The 20,511-nt window shown below is 49.9% G+C and overlaps 1 long non-coding RNA gene across 1 annotated transcript; it reads left to right on the top strand.

The window, feature by feature from the left end:
- The first annotated feature begins 768 nt into the window (after positions 1-768).
- LOC142830810 (uncharacterized) lies at positions 769-2,445 on the top strand. The gene is made up of 2 exons (XR_012906320.1): positions 769-1,641; positions 1,681-2,445. It is a non-coding gene; the product is annotated as an uncharacterized LOC142830810 (long non-coding RNA).
- Positions 2,446-20,511: the final 18,066 nt, after the last annotated feature.

Below are 20,511 nucleotides of genomic sequence, written 5' to 3'. Positions count from 1 at the left end.
GCTGGATGGCCAGCATCAGTGCTGTGATTTTTGTTTTAAAAAACATTCCAGTTAGTGCTGAGACTTGGACTTGAACATCACAGGGCCCATTAATAAGTGAGGAAAGATGGTGCAATGGTTAGGGCACTAGCCTGGGCTGCAGAAGATGTGAGTCCGGTTCCTTGGTCTATCCCAGGCTTCTTGTGTGACCTTGGACAAGACACTCCAGTCTGTGTGTGTCTTAGTTCCCCAGCTGGAAAATGGCATTTCCCTACCTTACAGGGGTGTTGTGAGGTGTCCCCAGGGAGGGGCCATCCTCAAGAAGGATGTGGCAGAAGGACACTGGGATTCTCTCTGGGCCTCTGGATCACCATTCATTTGTGTCCTGATCTTGATGCTTTTGGCAGTTTTCCAGCTTCACCAGTTACTTGTAACTGTAGAAGCTGTAGAAACCATTTTCATATTTAGCTAGAAGCCATCTTGTATATCAGAAACCATTTCAGCTTTTCTCTCAAGCACGTAGACCAGAGTGAACTTTCTGTCACCCCGTGAGAAGAGGCCTACAGGATGGGCTATTAGTATGTGTTAATTGGGCTGGTTGGGACAGGAGATGTACTCCCTCGCACCTGTCCGCCATCTTGTTGATAAGGCTTTGTTTTTCCAAATTTAATTGAAGATTTCTGTAATTGGATGCCCTGACGTCAGACTGTTTGGTTAAGGGTATAAAGATACTAGGATTGATTGTATTAGTAGCCTTACTGGGTCTGGCTCTGCTGTGACCATGTTTGGCTCATGCTGTGCTTTATTAATTAATAAAGCTGCTTGTTAGCTGCCTAAACACAGAGGAGCGTGTTTTTGCTTCGACAATTTGGAGGTTCCACCGAGATTCCTAACGCGCCACTTGCCCGTATGGATGGACCGGCACTCCACTTCCAAACCTCTCAGAGCGCTCAAGAGAAGGTAAAGGGGATACCTGTTACGAAATCTCCTGGTTGAGGGCTTGGGATTTGGAGTGACGGCCGGCCATCGGGGTAAGGGGAGCTACGGAATTCAATTTTGTGGAGCGGCTAACATTTTTGTCTGTCTGTGTCTGTCTTTGTCTATTAGGCCTGTCTTATGTGTCACAGTTCCAAAAGGGCACACCGGTGTCTCTAGTGAGGCAGCCATGCGCTGGACCCTCTGTGTTCGGACGCTAAAAGCTGGTGTGGTGCCATTACTCTCTCTCGGCACACGGAACTGTGGGGAAGCTTTGTTGTCTCTCTCTGTTATTTGTGGGCGTAGTACTGACCTCTGAGGCTAACCCCAGGCCATAGTGCCCCATTCCGCCAGGCTGTCTCCAGGCGCCAGGACGTGGTGTTCTGCCGGGCTGGGGCAGGTGCCGGAAACCCCTGCGAGGCAGGTGGACCTTGAGTCCAGTGCTTCGCAACAAAAAGGGGGGGGACCAGTGCGAGCAGGTGAATTCTTGATTCGGTGACTCGCAGAGCGAGCAGGCGGATCCTGATTCAGTGACTCGCAGAGCAAGCAGGCGAATCCTGTTTCGGTGACTTGCAGAGCAAGCAGGCGAATTCTGATTCGGTGACTCGCAGAGCGAGCAGGCGGATCCTGATTTGGTGACTCGCAGAGCGAGCAGGCGGATTCTGATTCGGTGACTTGCAGAATATGGTGTAAGCAGGCGGATTCTGATTCGGTGACTTGCAGAAGGTGTAAGCAGGCGGACTTTAGTTCGGTGTCTTACAGAATTAAGCGCGCGCAGGAAATGGGGGTAGGTCAGTCTACAGGAATTCCAGTGCCTTTATGTTAAGTGTTTTCTGGTATAGGATCCTAATGAAGTCTGATATTAAGTGCCGGGTGTCTTAGGGCAGCGTCACTTAATAGAAACCCATGGGAACTAGACAATAAATAAAGATGCAGCTAAATGTGGAAACTATAGGAAAAATGTGAAAAAGGAGAAAAAAATGTGTGTGGAAAATGAGTATGAATGTAATGAGTGAAGAATGAATGCCGTTGCATAGGTCTGAGACTTGAGCTGATCCCAGCTGCACCAGGGCTCTCCCACGAGGGAGCTCTGAACGCAAGGGGGGGGGTCAGCTGAACCTCGAGACTCAGCGGATATGTGAGGGAGTGACGACTCCCCTTATTTCATGAGCTGCTAAAGTCTGACACTCTAGACCCGGCAGACTCTTTCTTTGGAGTGTGTAAAGTTAGTTTAAGTGGGGGTTAGTCTAAACACCCCCCACTCTGCCGAAAGGCACCCCTGTGTACTACATGTACGTGCATAATGGTCCAAGGACCTGTAAGCATTTAACAAATTGGAAAAGAGGAAAAATTAAAGCTATGAGGGATGAAAGTAAAGCTCAGAAAAGCAAAAATCCACCCTGCAGTAAGATAGGTAACTTAAAAGTTGCTGCAGCACCTCTGTGCCAAAATAATACATAAGAAGTGGAAAAAAAAAAAAAGAAAATAAAATTCTCAGTTGGCACACCCATATCAACCAAGCTTAGGGGGAAAATCTGGCACAACATCACCCCTCTATCCCTCTTTATAACGCATACACAGATAGAGAGGAAACATGAAAAATAACTGAAAGGAATTAGCTCTTCCCTTTGAAAACACGGGCTCCTGTAACAAACTTGCCCGATCCAAAGCAAAACACAAAGTTTAAAATAAGTTTAATAGTTTAAAGAAAGTGTTCCTCCAAATCCTAAAGGGGAGGAAAAAAACAAACAAACCTGCTTTAAGAAATGACTCGTTTCTTGCAGCCTCTTCTAATCATCTTAGCAATGAAACAGTCAAGTTAAACATTTGGCTACAGATACTTTGTTAAAATCTATTAAAGAGAAAATAAGGAATTCTACTGAAACTTAATTGGTTAACCGCATAAAAGAATAGAATCTATACATTGTAAATTTGTAAAACCTGCACCCTAAGGGTTAAATGTGTCTTCCAAGGAACCTAATTATTGTTTAAAAAAATCCAAGCCCAGAAACTTCACAGTGTTTCTGGTCAAGGCTGAGCTGATAGCACTTTTGGCTTGCTTTCAGATCCAAGGTTGTGTGTGTCTGCAAACTGCCTGTCTGTTCTGGAAGGGGGGGAGCACTGTCCCCCATAAGTAAGTCTGTAACATTGCATGTGATTCTTTTCAGGAAAGGAAAACCTTTTTGCTTGCTGGAATAGTAACTAGCAAGCACCTTGTTCTAAGAGTTTCTGTGGCAGTAAAAAAAGCCTGGTCTGCAGTACAAGAGAGAAACTGAGGCATGCCACCTTTAACTTAATAATTAAATAATAAAGTAATTTACTCAAACCCTCTGAAGCTAGTGTTCAAAATAAAAGCATACAATTGGGTAACAGCAAGCTGATCAAAAAGTAGCAAAAATCTGTAAAGAAAAAGTGTTCTAAAATATAATGCACCACCCCAATGTGGGTAGAAATGTTTTCTTTGTCTTTCAGATCATCAAGAAGCGCTAATATCATCTGAAAATTAACTGAAAAAAAAAAAAACATGGTTCTGTGTCATGACATAATAAGTTTGTGTTCTGTGTTCTGTCCAGATTTGTCTTGTGTGTGTCTTAATTGTGATATATGTATTTCAAATGTTGTGTGTACAATATTGTTGTTTTAATGAATGAATAATTTAAGTCCCTTAAATAATCTTAACATTGTGCTTTATATAAATGGTTCTTGCCTTTATAATTTTAGTAGAGTTTTAGTAGCAGGCTATGCAGTTTGTACTGTCTAGAATGTAGTGAAATCTGCTCCTCTACCTGCTGTTTTTCCCTTCTGTCCTACCATCGCCAGCTCCTATGCCGTCTCTTTCAGAACTGGCCCTCCTGCAAGACCAAGCCCCAGAATCGGAAAAGCAGGAGTGGAGACTGGCAGGGTGCACCTTGCACCCAGACCACTTGTGGTGCAGCTCTGATGGCCACATTGTTGCCCCAGTGGTCTTGCTACCTCACCTTGCCCCCGTGCTCCCTAGATTGTCGCACGTTGGCAAAAGGGGGGATGGTAGCAATCCTAAAACAAAATTGGTTTGCTCCCAAATTCTCCCAAGCAGCCAAAGATTACTGTCTGGCTTGCCCTGTCTGCCAAGCCCACAACGTGGGTAAACCTGTAAAGACAGTTCCGGCAACCAGACCTCCGCCTTTAGGACCATTTCTGAATTTACAAATGGACTTTATTCAATTGCCTAAATGTCAATCCTTTGAATAATGTGCTGGTTATTGTTTGCTTGTTTTTGGGATGGGTAGAAGCTTATCCCTGAAGGAAACATGATGACATCACAGTAGCTAAGAAACTTCTAAATTATTACATCCCATCATGGGGAATACACCTTGTGATCTCCGGTGATAAAGGTACCCACTTTACTGGGCAAATTGTTCAAAAAAAACTAGAGAAGTACTACTCTCCCAGACAAGCACTGCACTGTGCACGACACCTGGAGAGCGCAGAAACAGTAAAAAGATGAAACAAGATTTTAAAGAACGAACTTGCTAAAATATGTGAGAACTCTGGCTTAACATAGATAGTAGCACTCCAGATTGCCCTAATGAGCATGAGAGCCACTCCTAATCAGAAAACTGGACTCAGTCCACATGAAATTGCATGTGGCCAACCTATGAGACTGTAAAGTAGCCCAGAAATTAACCTGGCTGATGCCACACTTGTTAAAGGAAGCATAGTCAAGAATTGTCAGGAACTTATGAGGTGTGTACAGTCTTATCATTTACAGGTTAAGGACGCCTTCCAGGAGGCCCCAACTGAGCTGTGCCTTAAACTACAACCAAGAAACTGGGTTTGCGTGAAAGTTCACCAGCGGAAGACTGCCCTGGAACCCAGGTGAAAGTGTCCCTACCAAATCCTTCTGACCACCCATACTGCTGTAAAGTGCGAAGGATTGCCCACCTGGATTCACGCATCCCACTGCAAACCCGTCCTGGCCCCTACAGAAGTCGGCCCCAATAAAGAGCACCGCAGACCTGGTACCGGAGACCCAGGTCCAGAAGCAGATGGGAATCACCACAGACCTGGTACCAGAAACCCAGGTCCAGAAGTAGACGAGGATCAGCACAGGCTTGGTACCGGCAATCCAGGCCCAGAAGCAGACGAGCCTGAGAGACCAAGGCTAAGGTACCAGCTGCGGCCCAGAAGAACCTGCCAGCGATAGGTGAAGCAAACTACGAAGTCCTGAAGAACAGCCAGCATGAGGCTGGACAAACAATTCATGTTAAGCTTATGCTTAATCTTGTTTTTAATACCTAGCAGTTATAACCTATATGGTTCAAATGTGTTTATGCTTTTAATGAACCAAGTTTCCCAAGAATTTAATTCTACAGGTTGCTGGATATGTGCTCACAGTCCAGTACATTCAGAAGGAGGCATCCCAATAATTCCAGTCCCACTAAACAACACTCAAATGAATGGCACACTGTTTAGTAAACTAAGCCAAATGATACTTAGCAGGATAAAGAGTTTACTAACCCAGGGTATATCCGCCTAGCCTTGACCCCAATTGGAAAGTACTGCTAGACATGTAACGGTTCAGGAGCCAGGGTGAGAAAAAGCCAAACCAAATGGCCCTAGACTATGTCCTAGCTAGTAAGAGCGGGGTTTGTGCCTTAGTAAGAAGAAAATGCTGTGGGTATATTTCTGACACCAGCAAAGAAGTAAAGGAAGATGCCTCAGAAATTAAAAGAACTGTGAAACGCCTAAGGCAGGAGGAAGACTGGACCCTCTGGGATTGGTTGGGAGGCTGGTTTGGACATGTGGGAACTTGGATTTTGCAAAGAGTAGTTTTAGTATTGGCTATATTCTTTTGTGCTTATTGCTGTTTCTTGTTAATCAAATGCTGTATTTCTTGTATTCTAGAAAACACAAGATAGACCCTTACCAAAGGGAATGTGGAACTCATGATGTTAAAATAGGATGAGCAGAGAAAGGAACAAGAAATGTACATAAATACTTTAATGGAAAATGGAGGCATAAAATGGTTTCAAGGTTAGCCTTTAAAAGGCTAAAAGGGGGGAGTTGTAGAAGCTGTAGAAACCATTTTCATATTTAGCTAGAAGCCATCTTGTATATCAGAAACCATTTCAGCTTTTCTCTCAAGCACGTAGACCAGAGTGAACTTTCTGTCACCCCGTGAGAAGAGGCCTACAGGATGGGCTATTAGTATGTGTTAATTGGGCTGGTTGGGACAGGAGATGTACTCCCTCGCACCTGTCCGCCATCTTGTTGATAAGGCTTTGTTTTTCCAAATTTAATTGAAGATTTCTGTAATTGGATGCCCTGACGTCAGACTGTTTGGTTAAGGGTATAAAGATACTAGGATTGATTGTATTAGTAGCCTTACTGGGTCTGGCTCTGCTGTGACCACGTTTGGCTCATGCTGTGCTTTATTAATTAATAAAGCTGCTTGTTAGCTGCCTAAACACAGAGGAGCGTGTTTTTGCTTCGACATAACCCTTCCTCCCCCATGCTAGCTTGATTCTGGGTATTTGGCAGGTGGCTGGGAAAGAATCCATAGCATAGCTGCATATGCTTGATTTCCCACGATGGCTATGGTTGCATTGAAAAGTCATTTGTAGTGTGAGGGGTCCCCAGCTAGTGGAATATGGTGTGTGTGTTTCAGTAAGGATAAGTTCTGTCCCCCACTCTGGTCCCAGTGCACAATTCCAGAGCCATATGGGGCCATTAATGTGCTGCTGCTGACCAAAGGAGAATTCCCCCAGCAAAGGCACTGCTCCCTGGCAGGCACAGAGGGTGTACCGGGGAGGGGCTGGCATGGAAGATAAAGGATGGAGGAGGCAGGCTCATAGGGCATGGCACTGCAGGGATTTCAAGCCATGCTGCAGCCAATGAACAATCCAGGACAGACTGCCAAAAATCAGAGCATCCGAGAGCTGCTCTAACTTACAACAGCAACTAGTTCAGCACTGCAGCACTGTGGCCTCAGTCCATCATGACCTCTTCTCCATTTAACCTGTGTGTTCTGCACCTTCTTGGGGTGTAACCTGGGACGGGACCTGCTGGCTTGGCTCATCAGTGTGGAGCAGGCTGACCGATCCCTGTTGGGATTGTACATCACAATGGAGAATGGTTCTGTGGGTCACCTTGTCGCACTACCATTGTTGGTTTCTTTAAACACCTAACCCTGTCACCAGCATGTCCCTGCTCTTCGTCAAAGCCTAGCAAATGTCAGACTTGTCAATGTAGCCCACTACTCTGTCTCTGATAGGGACCCATATCTAGAGTCACTTCTAGATGCTTTTGAGAAGGGCGTAAGAGTCCCCACAAAGACAATTGTAGAATAGCCCAAACCTGAAGGGAAGGCTCTTCCTCACTTTAGCATAAGGTTTATTTTAAAAAACCCAAATCGTCTCAGTAATATGATGGTTACTGTGCTCTTTGTCTGTATGAACAGCTTGGCTAAGAAATGTCTTATGAATATGTCAGACTGGTGTAAACTCCAAAAAGAGAGAGGAATTGTTTTGGGTGGTCCAAGAGGATGGAACTAGCAATTAGACATAATGAGGACAATGAATGGTAGGTCTAATCTCAGGCCAAACTTCCTGCCAGCAAGATAGCTCCAGCCAAGGAAGGACTCAAAAATCACATCACTCAAGCCATTTTTAATATGTTTTTTCTCCTGAGATAAACACAGTCAGGAATGGACTGACACTGACTATCCCAGAGTTCCAGTAACTCAGGAGACGCACCCCCTCCAGTATACAGACAGATAAATATGTAACAAGGTGAAGCAGGCAAACCTAGTAATAATAATAATTAATAATAATAATCATGACAAAGTGACTGGCAAGGAACCTGAGTGCCTAACCATCCTAATGAACTTTCATGCAGGAAACAGAATTTGTCCTAAGAGTCTCCTCAGGTGGTGGAATGGAAGAGACCATCCAGAGGGAGACATTGGGGTAAACCAATGGTGGAAGGTAGAAAATCCCCTGATGGTTCATTCCCCAGTGGTTCATTTCTCACACAAGTGAGGCCTTGATGCTGATGTGAAGATGGCACCATAGTGAAGAACTAGCTGACACCATGTCATGGTACACCGTAATGAGATTTGGTGCTCCCTCTGACATTGGATATCCCTCATCAACATTGACTTGCTACGCTTTCTTCTGTGTACACACGCTTGCTGGAGCAGTGAAGACTCACTATGGAAATACAGGTGTGCGGATGCTTGTCACAGGGTGTTCTCTCCCCGCACTGAGCAGGAGGGGGTTAAACCAGCCCTGAGGGCTGCGAAGGCCCCACCCACTGTGCCTTACTGGGCATGCTCAAGCTGCTCTGCTATAAAAGAGAGCAGCTCAGCTCAGTTCAGGCTAGTGGCCTGAGGAAGAGGATGTATCTTGCCAGCTCCAGGCAAACTGCAGAGACTACCCAAACACCGAGGCGCTACCATACAGGTTGAAGGCCAGATGTGTCTAGAGACCTCACAGGTTCCAGACACCAGCAGAAATGGCCAGATCCCGCATGGAGGGAAGCTGGACATTCATCAGTGAACAGAGACGCTTGAAGCAGGAAGCAGCCCATGCACGGCAACAACTAGAGGGTGAGTGAGCAGATGCTGAGAGCCAGTGTGTTGCAGCTGGAATTTTCCCCATTGACTCAGTGGTTAAAGCAAGCCACTAACAACACCTGGGCTGGGGTCCAGTGGAGTGGAAGGGCCTAGACTGCCCCTGTTGGGGAATGCAAACCTTTCTCCTATCTGCTGTACCTTGATAGACTCTGACCATGGGGTTGTATTCCCCCTCACAAGGAGGGGCAAGTTATTGCCTGGGACTGTTGAACTGTGCTGTCCTGCAGATAGGGGCAAGTTGGACTCTGATCATTGGTTCATCCCACCCTGGGGACAAAGAGGTAGGACTATACAGACTTTGGTGAGAGGAATTAGAGATGCAGACTGGGGGATAAAAAGTGGAGAATATGAGAGCAACTGGTGTGAGATGGGCACCATCGCCTAACCCTGAATGGGGTCTTCTCCCTTGCTGTATGACAGTGCATCAAGCTTAACAACTGCAGTCCCTCAGTGGTACCACATGCAACATCTCAGCAGCTACATCCTACAGGCTGCTGCAAACACATCACCCTGTTAGGTGCACTGGGGATCAGTAGAGGTCCTGGTTTTAATCTTTGAAGCCCACAAAGGGCTGGCCCAGGCTATGCAGAAAGCACCTCTCCTTCCACCAACACAGAAGCTGCACTCCACCTGGCCAATGGGAAAGAAAAGCCAAGAGAAAGTTTAAGGTCAGGCTACCTGTCATATTGATACCATAGTGGCCAGATACCATGGTGATGGGCTGGGTATAAGTACCGAGGCAGATTGGAATGGACAGATACTGTTAGTGGCCAAAGAGAGAAAATGGATTTCCCTGGGGTGCAGTGAATAAAGAGCAGGCTTTCAAGCAGCTGGATCTACTAGTTAAACATGCCTGCCCATGCTGGTTTCTGAACCGTGCACAGGAATATCAGGAGGTGTGTTAAGGACTCCAGATACCACAGCGATGGGGCCAGAGAAGCCCAGATTCAAATCCCTGCCCAAGATCCCACCGTGCAAACCAGAGCCTGCTCACAACAGCCCCAAGGCCAGCAGCGTGACTCCTGCCCCCACATAAAGGGCCACGAGAGGACGAGAGCATGGGATGAAACGTGCCAGTCAAGGGCTAGCCACTACTTACTTCTGCACCATTTTCTCTCCCTTCTGCTTAAAGGCCAACTGGAGCTGAACCCTGCTTAGTCACGGTGACTTTAATGTCGCTGCTGTCCCAGTGGGGGACGATCCCAGCCCAGGGAGGGCACGTTGCCATTCACCTCATTCCCTGCCTCCCAACTGCTGGGAGACGCATGCGAGTGGGGAGGGCACCGCCAGCGAAGAATATTTCTGCCTCCCGCCCATCCTTTCTGAATGGGTCCCTGGCAAACGCCTCATTCATCTTTTCCTTCGCCTGCCGCCACCGCGGGGGAATGTTAAGGACGGGATCATGCACAGCTGCATCGCCTTGACGTAGAGGGAGCGGGGTGCCAGGGAGATAAGGGATCCTTCCCCTCCCTTCCCCCAGGCTGGGGACGGGGGTCAAGCCCCCTATCGCGCTGGCTAGTGCAGTTAGGTGCGGCTGGACAATGCCTGTGGGCTACAGCTGGCCACTTGCCCTGCTCCGAGGGGCTGCCTAGTCGGGGGTAGCCTCGAGCAGTGGGGCCCAGGGAAGGGCCAGCCCTGCAGGAAGCATCCTGCTGAGCGAGGCGCCCCAGCCAGCAGGCAAGGGAATGGGCCGGGGTTATAGGAAGGTCCCCCGGGGCTGAGGGCGGTAGGGGGTCTGGTTACGGTGAGTGTGTGGGTCTGGGACAGGCCAGGGGCAGGCAGTTGCCCTCGGAGGGGGAGGGGGCGACGCTAAGGCGTTTTCTCAATGAGCAGTGGAGAGGCTGCTCGCTCCCTCCCTCCCTCCGCGAGGCGGCTGCAGCTGAGAAGCCACCTTTGGCGCAAAGGGGCCGCATTCATATTCAGCACCACGGGCAGCTCCGGAGCGCGCCGCGCCCCGGCTGCATGGAGCGATTCCTGGGCTCCGGCGGGGGGGGGCGGGGCGGGGCGGGCCTCCTTTTCTGCCGCGCGCTCACAGGCAGGGAGGGGGGCGCCCCTGCAACCGGGCTGGGGGAGGGGCAATTGCAGCAACACTCAGGGGCAAGGGTCGCGCGGGGGGACCCGATCTGCCCCCTCTGCGCTGCCCACCCCCTTCCTCCGAGGGGTGTGCGTGTCCCTACACACCAGAGATAATGAAGAGATCTCTGACTCCTTAAGGACTAACGGCCTAAGCTTTGGGGAGTATAAACCAATTCATCAGGTGCAATGAGCAATTTCCACTTCATTCATCTGACGAAGGGATCTAGACCCGCAAAAGCTCATGCCCTAATAAATTGGTAAGTCTTTAAGATGTCACAGATCTCCTTGTTTTTGCAGATACAAACAAACAAACAGGGCTACCCCTCTGAGAGGTGATACCAGAGATAGACACCCTGTCTTATCCCCTGTGGGGGGATGGGTTGCGTCTCTATGTGTGGGTCACGGGTGTAGGAGAGAGAAGGTTTGATACCCTGTGTGGGTCCATATTTGTGCCTGTCTCTTGGTATGTGACGCCCCCCAGTGTGTCTCTGCCTCCGACTCCCTTTGACTATAAGGAAAGGCAGACCGGGAGCTTAGTTTTATTCATAAAATCTGCTGAATGAGCCTCCAGCCCGGGAACTTGCAGCTGCTCCCTGCTGGGGCAGAAGGATGGGTTCCCATTTGCCTTGCAACATTTGGCTCCCACGCAGATCAGTGCAGCCCGGGAGAAACTGAGAATCTCATCTACAGCCCAAAGTGTAGGCCTTTCATTTTGCTGGTGCATTCATCCATAGGCACAGGGATCAGCTGAGTACCTGGGACATTCCATTGCCCCTGGGTAGATTGCAAATAGGGGAGTGATGCAGACAGATCTTTCCCCTCCTCCTCTTCTCCCCAAACGTCAGGCTGACACCCCAATGGCTAAAGAGCATGCTGTTTGCAATATATTACACAGGGTGCCCCAATATTGCCCTGGAGTGAGTGCATCCTGCTAAGTTTTAGTGAGAGCCAAGTATGTCCCTAGAGTTTTCTCAATGGCATTTTGAAGCACTCAACATTATTATTATTATTATTACAGTATAGGCCTCCACTGAGATCAGCCCCATTTGGCTGGGTATGTTATAAACACACAGTGAGAGGTGGTCCCTTCCCCAGAGATTGCACATCCAATGCTGTGTTCTAGCTACAAGAAAGGCACTTTGAGAGCTTAGTATCAGTGGATGCACCTGTGACGGTGGGAGGAGGGAACCAGGCCCTGAGGATCCCTGCCAGAATCCCTGTGGTCCTGTCACACCCCACCCCAGAGAGGCTACAGAGAAGTCCTCCAAGCAGACTAGAGAGGCTGCAGGAGAAGTGGCCAATCAGGGGCCAGGAAGGCCTTATAAAAGGAGCTTCAGGACCAGACAGCAGTCAGTGCCTCTGGAGACCTCAAGCAGTAAAGACTGGGTGACTGGTTGGTTGCGGGAGTGGCAGCACCACAGTGTGGTAAGCTTAGTGGAACTGATGGACACCATGGGAAAAAATTCTGGGGGTTCTCCTGAAGGTGCCACCTGTGAAATCTTGTGTGTGTGCCAGTGAAAATGTATCACCTTTCCTCACAGTAGAATCCATCTCCTTCCAGCTGGCTCACCTTTGCCTGGACAGTCTTTCAGCTTTATCCTGCTGCCATAGTATCTGAATGCTTTCCAACTCAAATCAATAACAAGAGCAAAGTCTTTTTGGGGACTTCCTGGAAGCTTTGTCGTTTCCCTTCTTTGGGTACAACTCTGCTTGGGGAGGGGTTGTGGTTATTTAAGGGGTGTATTTTTGGAGGCTGGGAGACTGTGTGGAAGGGGAGTACTAGGGTGATTGTCTTTCTTGCTAGGTCAGTAAGGCTTTTCCAAAGAGGAAGATTTTGCAGTGTTGCCTAACGATGGCCAGAAGCTGGGTTCATCTGCCTGAATATTGTTCCATAGCTGGATCCTCCTGACAGAGATTGCTGGCCCCAGCTCTCATGCACTGCATCCTGAGCTTTGTAATCTGCAGTAGCCCAGAGGAGCTCAGCTGTGCATAGATCAAAATTCAGTCTTCGATGTAGCTGGGGCTTGGCTGCTAATTGCCTGGATGATTAGGATCAAGGCCTTAAGCTGCCATCTGAAACTGACTGACAGTCAATCAGGGGCTGATCTAATGAAAGCACCAATCTGCCCCCCCCCCCCCCCTACTCCTGAGAGAGAATAGCTCATTGGAGCAGTGATTTCACACTGATATTCAGGCCCTAAGCATGGGGCCTCCTCTACTCCCCCTTTTAGTCTGGCCTAATAGTGATGCCATCACCCCACCCCCCGTATTGCCCAGTGGCATTTTTCCTGTTAATTGTTTCCTGTTTATGATCCTTAATTCATCACCCTTTGTTGAATCCTCCCACTGCTGAGAGCTCTTCCTAGCAGTACCGTAGATATGACGAATGGAATTCTCCCCCCCACCCATGCACCTCTTCGGTCCCCATAACTTCCCCCAGGCTTCTGTCCAAAAGACATTTGATTGTGTGGACCCAGCATGGCCAGAGCATGACCACATGAAATCCAGGTAGTTGCAAATCACAGGACTTGGACAGACTCATTTTTACTGTGTGAGTGTGGACCACACATCCCAGCATTCCATGCTCCTCTGGAGTCTCCCCAGGCCACACCCTTAGGGTTAAAAGAGGAAGGCAATGGCCACTTCCCGCTTTGGTCAGTTGAGACATTCCAGCTCTCCCCATGATCTCGCCTATAAAGCTCTCTGGTGGGAAGAACTCAAGCAGCTCAGTGTGTTCAACTCCACCCTCCAGACCTGGACTCTCCACCTTCTCTCCAGGCCCACTTGGCACGCCTGGCCTCTCCGTTTCCCCCTCGTGGCGGATCATTGTCAAGCTCTGTAAAGGGTTAAGAGTGTGTCACCGAGACGTGGCACAGAATTGCCAGCCCACCACTGAGCTCCCTTGGGGTCAGACCCAAGAGTTGCTTCTGCAGCTTCCTTCCCTTCTGTTCCGAATGGGAGATCTTCCCATTCCTGGTGCTTGAGCAGCCTGGGATGTGCCAGGGGCTGACAGGGAGGCATAATCCTCCCCTCTAGGCCACAGGGGGCAGTGGAGCCAAGGCCACTTTCAGACCATCTGGTTCCTGTGACTTCCCTCTTGTCATGGGTCTCTGGGATCAGTCGCCTTGGCCTTTATATAGTCTCCTGAGAGTATCCCTATTTCTTGCCAAACCCTGAGCCAAGCCTTTTCAAGGGCAAGGTCTGCAGCTCCCTGAATGTGAGATGGGGCCTTTGGGCTCCAACCCCCATTGTGTGTGACTGTGACCTCTCAACAGTGAGACCAAATGAATTTGGCTGCTAGCTCGAGACGTCTAACCCCTCAGGGAGCAAGCAACCAGTGACTATTGCCAGAGACACAGGGCAGCCCTTTCAAAACAAGGTGGCATTTCTCATTCACCTGGGATCTAGCATCCAACAGACCATGTGGTAGCATGTGGAATAGCCAAGCTTACTGCAGCATCTATACAGGCAGAAGCAACCACGCCATTACTTGGACTCTGTCTTTGCCTCTTTGTTTCTCCTGCTCAAGACTTTTCCACTCTGCTTCCCTGCAGAAGGATGCTCTTGACTGCCAGTTGTTGGGCATTAATGGTCCAGTCCTTTCATTCATATGTGTCCATTCCATTCGGATATTGATAGTACAATAGAATCCAACCTGGCTGGATCTAATGTTTGCAGGACAGTCGGTTATCCCCACTCTCCCTGTCCCTAGAGTAGGGAGTTAATACCCTCACACTCAATGGGTAAACTGGTTCACAGACATAGTTCATAGAAATAATACAAAAATGTCACACATACATCACATCTTGACTGGCCAGGGTACAGCGCAAAGCCAGGTGGATATTCTGGCTGTGGAGGAGAGTTGAGGGCCATGCTAATATTATTAGCTCTATGGGCTGCCTCCAATTCTGGGACTCAGGAGGTGAGTCTGATGCTTTTGTGGTGGGAGAGGCCCATCAATTGTTTCATCCCTGGATCTCTGAGTGATCAGAGGGTGATTCTGCCCCAAGAGGTGGGTTCCACAAGCTTCTCCACAGTCAGCCTGACATGCCCATTGAATAACCTGGTATCAGGGCTGAGCAGGATCAAGAGCCTGGATACAGCTTTGTTCCTCTTTCCCAGCCCAGTGTGTGGGAGATTGAGGCATGAATAAGAAAGAGCCAGGTGTGATTTAACACAGATATGACCACAGAGGGTTAGAGGAGGTCCCTGGGCAATTTGGTGGGGGTTATATCAGCCCCTTGGACTATAGGCTTTGTCCAAAGCTTGAATCTTGAGGTGCTGGCTGGCTTTCAGATGACCAAGGGTATGTCTGGACTACATGGCTCCGTCAACAGATCCATATAGTCTAGACATACCCCAAGTGGCAGCAGTGATAGAGATGCTGGTTTTCCATTTCAGTCTGCCTGGGGGGGCGAGGGCAGAGGGGGGCACCACAGATCCATTGAGATGCTGGACTTAGCACAGACAGCAGGGACTGGTTAAATGGAGTATCCTACTGGGAGCACATGACACCTATTGGCTGCTGATTGCCTCGGGAGTGTAGGTTCTCATCTACAAAGTCCAAAATGGTCTGGGGAGACCACTCTCTGTGCCTTGGCTGCAGACAACCAGACTGCACCAGGCGTGGACCGGAGAGGCTTGCTGACTCGCAGGAAGGGTGCGCGACGTTGGAATTCAACCCCCTTGGCCTGTAATAGCTGGACTCTTGCCCTTCTGGATTCACTGCAGAGCCCAGTCTATTGGTTCTTGTGGGAGCCTGAGCCACGGGTGGATTTGTTCCAGGTTATGTTCTTGTCAGTTAGGGGTAAGCGGGTGTGGGGGTGGGAGTCACTGTGGGCTTGTTGAGTTCAGTGGGGAAGGATCGCGTTTGTGTTGCCCACACAATTCTCACACGCTCTCTAAGGGCACCCACCCTCACCCATTCCTAGGGCTCAGGCATAACCGTTCCAACATAGGCACCCATCCTCACCAGCATTCCCTGTAAGATGAGCCCTTGGGCAGCTGCCCAGCTGATTAGCAGAGCACCCACAGCTGCTCACAGCTGGCAGTATGTGTTTCATGGGGGGTGCGCATCTGTATGTGCCTCAGGGCACAACAAAATTTATTCTGCACATGCATGGGAAAATTAGGGGGAGCATTGATCCTCATTGGTTCCTAGGGCTCAGGTGTAACCTTTCCATTCTAGGCACTCATCCTTACCCCTCTGCAGGTAATCCAACACTCTGTAATCTTACACTCTGCAGGTATTCCAGGTCTTTTATCAGTGAACGAGCTAACACAGTTCTGTAATATCCTACTTAATCTCTAGTTATTCATTCTCAAAAACAGAATGGTGCACACCAGGCATACAATGCTCACCACTCCCAATGAGACAGATGAACTTATCTTGATGGACAGTCAGGATCAGGTCCCTCTGGAGGACTCTAGTTTCAGCAGGGTGTCATTGGCACAGAGTTGAGGTCTGGCAGCTCTGATCTTGGAACTGTGTCCTGAAGGTGGTTCCCAAGAACTTCCTTTTGGACCCCATTTGATAGTGACACCTGAGTCCTGCTTAGCTACACCTTAACCAATTATTTTACTAAAATTGTATTAACCAATCATAACAGAATTGCCTAACCAATTATATCCCATCATCTTAATTGATTCACACCTAGCAAAATTAATTATACAGCAGACAGAAACAATTAAAAACCAGACAGAGATCACACAGACACACAATAGGAAAGAGAGGACCATAATCATAGAATGAGGATTCCACTGCCTCGCTATTGATAAACAGTTTCTTGCCAGAGGAAATGCTGTCAGACTAAGTTTTCTTTACCCATCTTAAGATCTGTTTCTTTACCTGGTGGCAGGGGTGCCATTAGGATGGAATCTCCTTCTTAACAGCCTGGTGTGACACTACTCAAATGCAATGTAGCTGGAATGGGAGTATGAGACGCCAAGCTTTACAGCTAATGGCTGCTGCTCTTCAATCCTGCTTCAGAGGAAGGCTTTAGGGTGGTCACCTACGGGTAGATCTTGGAGCCTCTGACAGGTGATCCTGGCTGGTTTGGCCAGGAGGCTATCACATGCCAGCACTTGATCTGCACCATCCCCTGCTGCGCATCTCCTGCCCTTTACCTTGGAGCTGTCCCCTCAGGAGTCTCTGCTCGCTGTGGAGGGCGAGGGAGGGTGCTGGTGTCAAGGTGCTTCCTCTCCCACCCTGTATCCTATTTCCACAGAGCAGAGAGGGGGCACAACAGGATTTGGGAGGAAGGGAGTTTGCTGGCTGCTTTTGGGGTGCAGGGCCAGGGCAGGGGTGAGCCTGCCTTCGCCCCCCTGCGCCACTTCCCAAGAGCCACCTGAGGTGAGCAGTGCCCAGTCGGAGCCCACATCCCGAACTCCTACCCCAGTCAGAACCCTCTCCTGCACCTCAAGCCCCTGCCCTAGCCCTGAGCACCCCTGCACCCAAACACCATCCCAGCACCTGCACCTCGAACCCCCCTACACCTCAACTGCCTGCCCCAAGAGCAGTTCAGAGCCCCTCTCACACTCCAGATCCCTTCATCCAAGACCAGAGCCTGCACCCCAACCCTCTGACCCAGCCTGATGAAAGTGAGTGAGGATGGGCAAGAGAGGGAGAATGGCATGAGTAGGGGTGGGGTCTCGGAGAAGGGGGTGGGAAGGAGGTGGGGCCAGGTATCTTGGATTGCACTTAAATTCAAAAAGTGATCTTGTGCTTAAAAAGGTTGGAGACCCCTGCTGTAGACCCTCCAATATGGCTACGGACTAACGATATCACTACCTTTGTAATTGGTGGCAAGGGCCACAGAGGCTGGGATGGGCTTTGGAATGTTTCTCTAAATCCAAGCAAACAAATGGGGCCAACAGCAATGATGGTGTTCGTCCTACAAGGCACTGGACTTGGAACTCACCCGCTTCTGTCACTTGGCAGCCACCTAACTCTCATCAGATGAGATCATCCGTCAGTCCTTACTGACCTGGGCTGCACTAGGGACCAAAGTCTGCTGGGTCTTCCAGTTCCCGTAGCTGGTCCTATTGGGAAGGTATTTGGGCCTTTTCAGACACCCCTTCTAGCTATACACTGCAGTGATAGAGAACCCTAGAAAGGTAGGCTGGAAGGAACTGCGAGAAGCCAACAAAGTCAATCTTTTGTATTGAGGTAGGACCACGAAAACCATCCCTGACAAGTGTTTCTTCCACTGGTTCTTTAAAAAAACCTCCAGTGATGGATTCTCTGTTATCTGAAGTTTTTGAATCATGATTTGAGAACTTCAGTAACTCGGCCCGAGCTCAGGGGTGGGTGAGTGAAGTTCTGCGGCCTGCAATTTGCAGGAGGCCAGACCTGATGATCACGATAGCGCCTCTGATTTTAATGCAGCGATGGGCCACCAGGGCTAGGTGAGGGGGCAGTTTGAGTGGCCCTCCTTCATCTCAGTGGGCCCGCAAGATGGTCTCCCAGGACAGGATCGTGTTGCTCACTGCGCTTGCATACCTGGAATGTGCGGGGGGTGCAGATGGAACCATAGCAATGCTTTGATTGGCTGCAGAGGGAGCGCATGGCTCTTGTAGTCAACATTAGCAATCAGCACCCACCTCATGTCTCATGCCCTTGCCTTAAGTGCGCATCACTTTAGTAATTCCAATAGGAAAAAACCTCTGTGAACGGAAACCAGCAGAATGTGGCAGCCCTGTGCGTGGGCAACGATAAATAAAATGTCTCATGGGCCACACGTAGCGGTGAACCCTGAAGGGCCGCAGGTTGCCCACCACTGCTTTAATGTCCATGGCAAGGGTGGGGAACCGTTTTTGGGTCAGGGGCCGCTGACCCACAGAAACATGAGTCGGGGACCACACAAGTGAGAAGCAGAGCATGGGGGGGGGCTCAGGCTAATAGATTTTGGAGGACCAGCATGGGCCCCCCCAATGCTGAGGGCAGAGCTCTGAACCTTGGTGGCTGGATCCAGGAAAGCCGGGGACCATCTCCGGCCCCCAGGCCTGAGTTCCCTACCCCTGGTCCATGGAGATGCCACAAGCTCCCTTGGAAGCCTATTCCAGAAATAACTACCCTAAAAGTTAGAAAACTTTTTCTAGCATCTCACCTACACCTCCCGATTAAGCCCATTGCTGCATGTCTGACCTTCGGTGGTCATGGAGGACAATTAATCACAGTCCCCATTATAAAAGCTCTTAACATATTTGAAGACTGTCGTCAGGTTCCTTCTCAGCTTTTTTTCTTTAGGTGAAACATGCCCAGTTTTTTAACCTTTCGCCAGAGGTCAGATTTTCTAAGCCTTTTACCCCCCCCCCCCCTTTTTTATTAGTCTCTCTTGGGCTCTCTCCAGTTTGCCCACATCTTTCTGAAAGTGTGGTGCCCAGAACCAGCCCCAGTGCTCCAGCTGTGGTCACATCCGTGCAGAACACAGCGTGACAACTACCTCCCGTGTCTTACGTACAGCACTCCTATTAATAAACCCCAGAATGACATTAACCTTTTGCACAACTGCATCACACTGTTGACTCATATTCTATCTGTGATCCACCATAACCTCCTGCTCCGCTGCAGTACTACTATTCCCCCCCTTTGGAGTTGTGTGTTGATGATTCCTGGTACACGTGCCCCTAGCAGCACTGAGGCCTTTTCCAGAACTCAAAGCCAAAATCCCAGCTGGCATTCAGGAGTTTCAGCTGCTTGTTCCCATAGGGGTCAAAACCAGTCTTGCATAGGGTTGCCAGATACTTTCACAAACAACCCCGAACTTGGCGAGGGACCAAAATTGTTGAGCAAAAAAAAAAGTCACTGCACCTTTGAATCCACACGGTCCCTGCTCCCCCCGCCAGACGCAGCAGGGGAAGAATGTCCCCCACCGGCCTTCCGTCCGAGAGAGAAAATACCAAACATTTCACACGTCCAGTATTTTCTAGGGTTTTTTTTTTACCGGACAGTGGCCACAAATACTGGACTGTCCAGGCAAACACCAGACACCTGGCAAGCCTAGTCCTGCACCTTTGTTAACGGAGCAGAGATCTGGCCTTGTCGTTCATGAGCACTTCTTGCGCAAGGGGCTCGGCGGTTCCTGGGGCTGAAGGTAGGAAGGGAGTGGAATGGCTGGAAAGTGAATGCAGAAAGGGAGCACAAAGGGTTGCTAAGCAGTTGCCTGTTTGTAATCCCATCAGGAGGCAGGGTCAGTGCAAGGGTGGGGGCTACAGGCAGGGCTGGATTAATGCATGGGCTAGCCAGGCAGCTGTCCGGGGCGCCAAACTATGGGGGGGTGCCTGATGGCAGCTGTAAGGGGCGCACAGTGCCCCTTATAGCTGCCATCAGGCGCTGCGCACCTGGCTCCCGGATTGCGGGCTGCAGCAGCTCCTAACGGCCACCCGGGGTGGGGGCTGCATTAACCCTCACAGTGCCAGCTAGCTGCGCCCTTCCCCCCATGGCCACGGGGCCCTGCATGGCCAGGCTCTGCCCGCCTCGGGCGGCCCCAGGCTGTGCGCCAGCGGTGGTAGCCTGGCTGAGCCGAGCTGGGCACGTGCGTCCTGCTACCTCCAGCTCCGCATGCCCTCCCCCACATGCTGGGCAGGGGAGGGGCCGTACACGTGCCCTCCCCCAACCCAGGGAACAATTCAACTATCTGCCCGGGGCGCCGGAATGGCTCGGTCCAGCCCTGGCTACAGGCCCCGCACTAAACCAGGGCGAGGAGTAGGGCGATATGGGACTAGCAAGGCCTGCCTCTCAACAGGTCCAGGGCGTGGTCCCAGTGGAGGAACTATTTAAAAGGCCTCTGGCAGGATGAGTGGCACGGATGCTTGGCGCTCAGCCAGGCATGGCAACTGCCTCGTGACAGCAGCTGTAGGGA

This window comes from Pelodiscus sinensis, chromosome 10, assembly GCF_049634645.1.
Source record: "Pelodiscus sinensis isolate JC-2024 chromosome 10, ASM4963464v1, whole genome shotgun sequence".
Taxonomy (NCBI): domain Eukaryota; kingdom Metazoa; phylum Chordata; order Testudines; family Trionychidae; genus Pelodiscus; species Pelodiscus sinensis.
The sequence above is the reverse complement of the archived record's forward strand: the minus strand, read 5'-3'. Positions and strand labels throughout refer to the sequence as shown.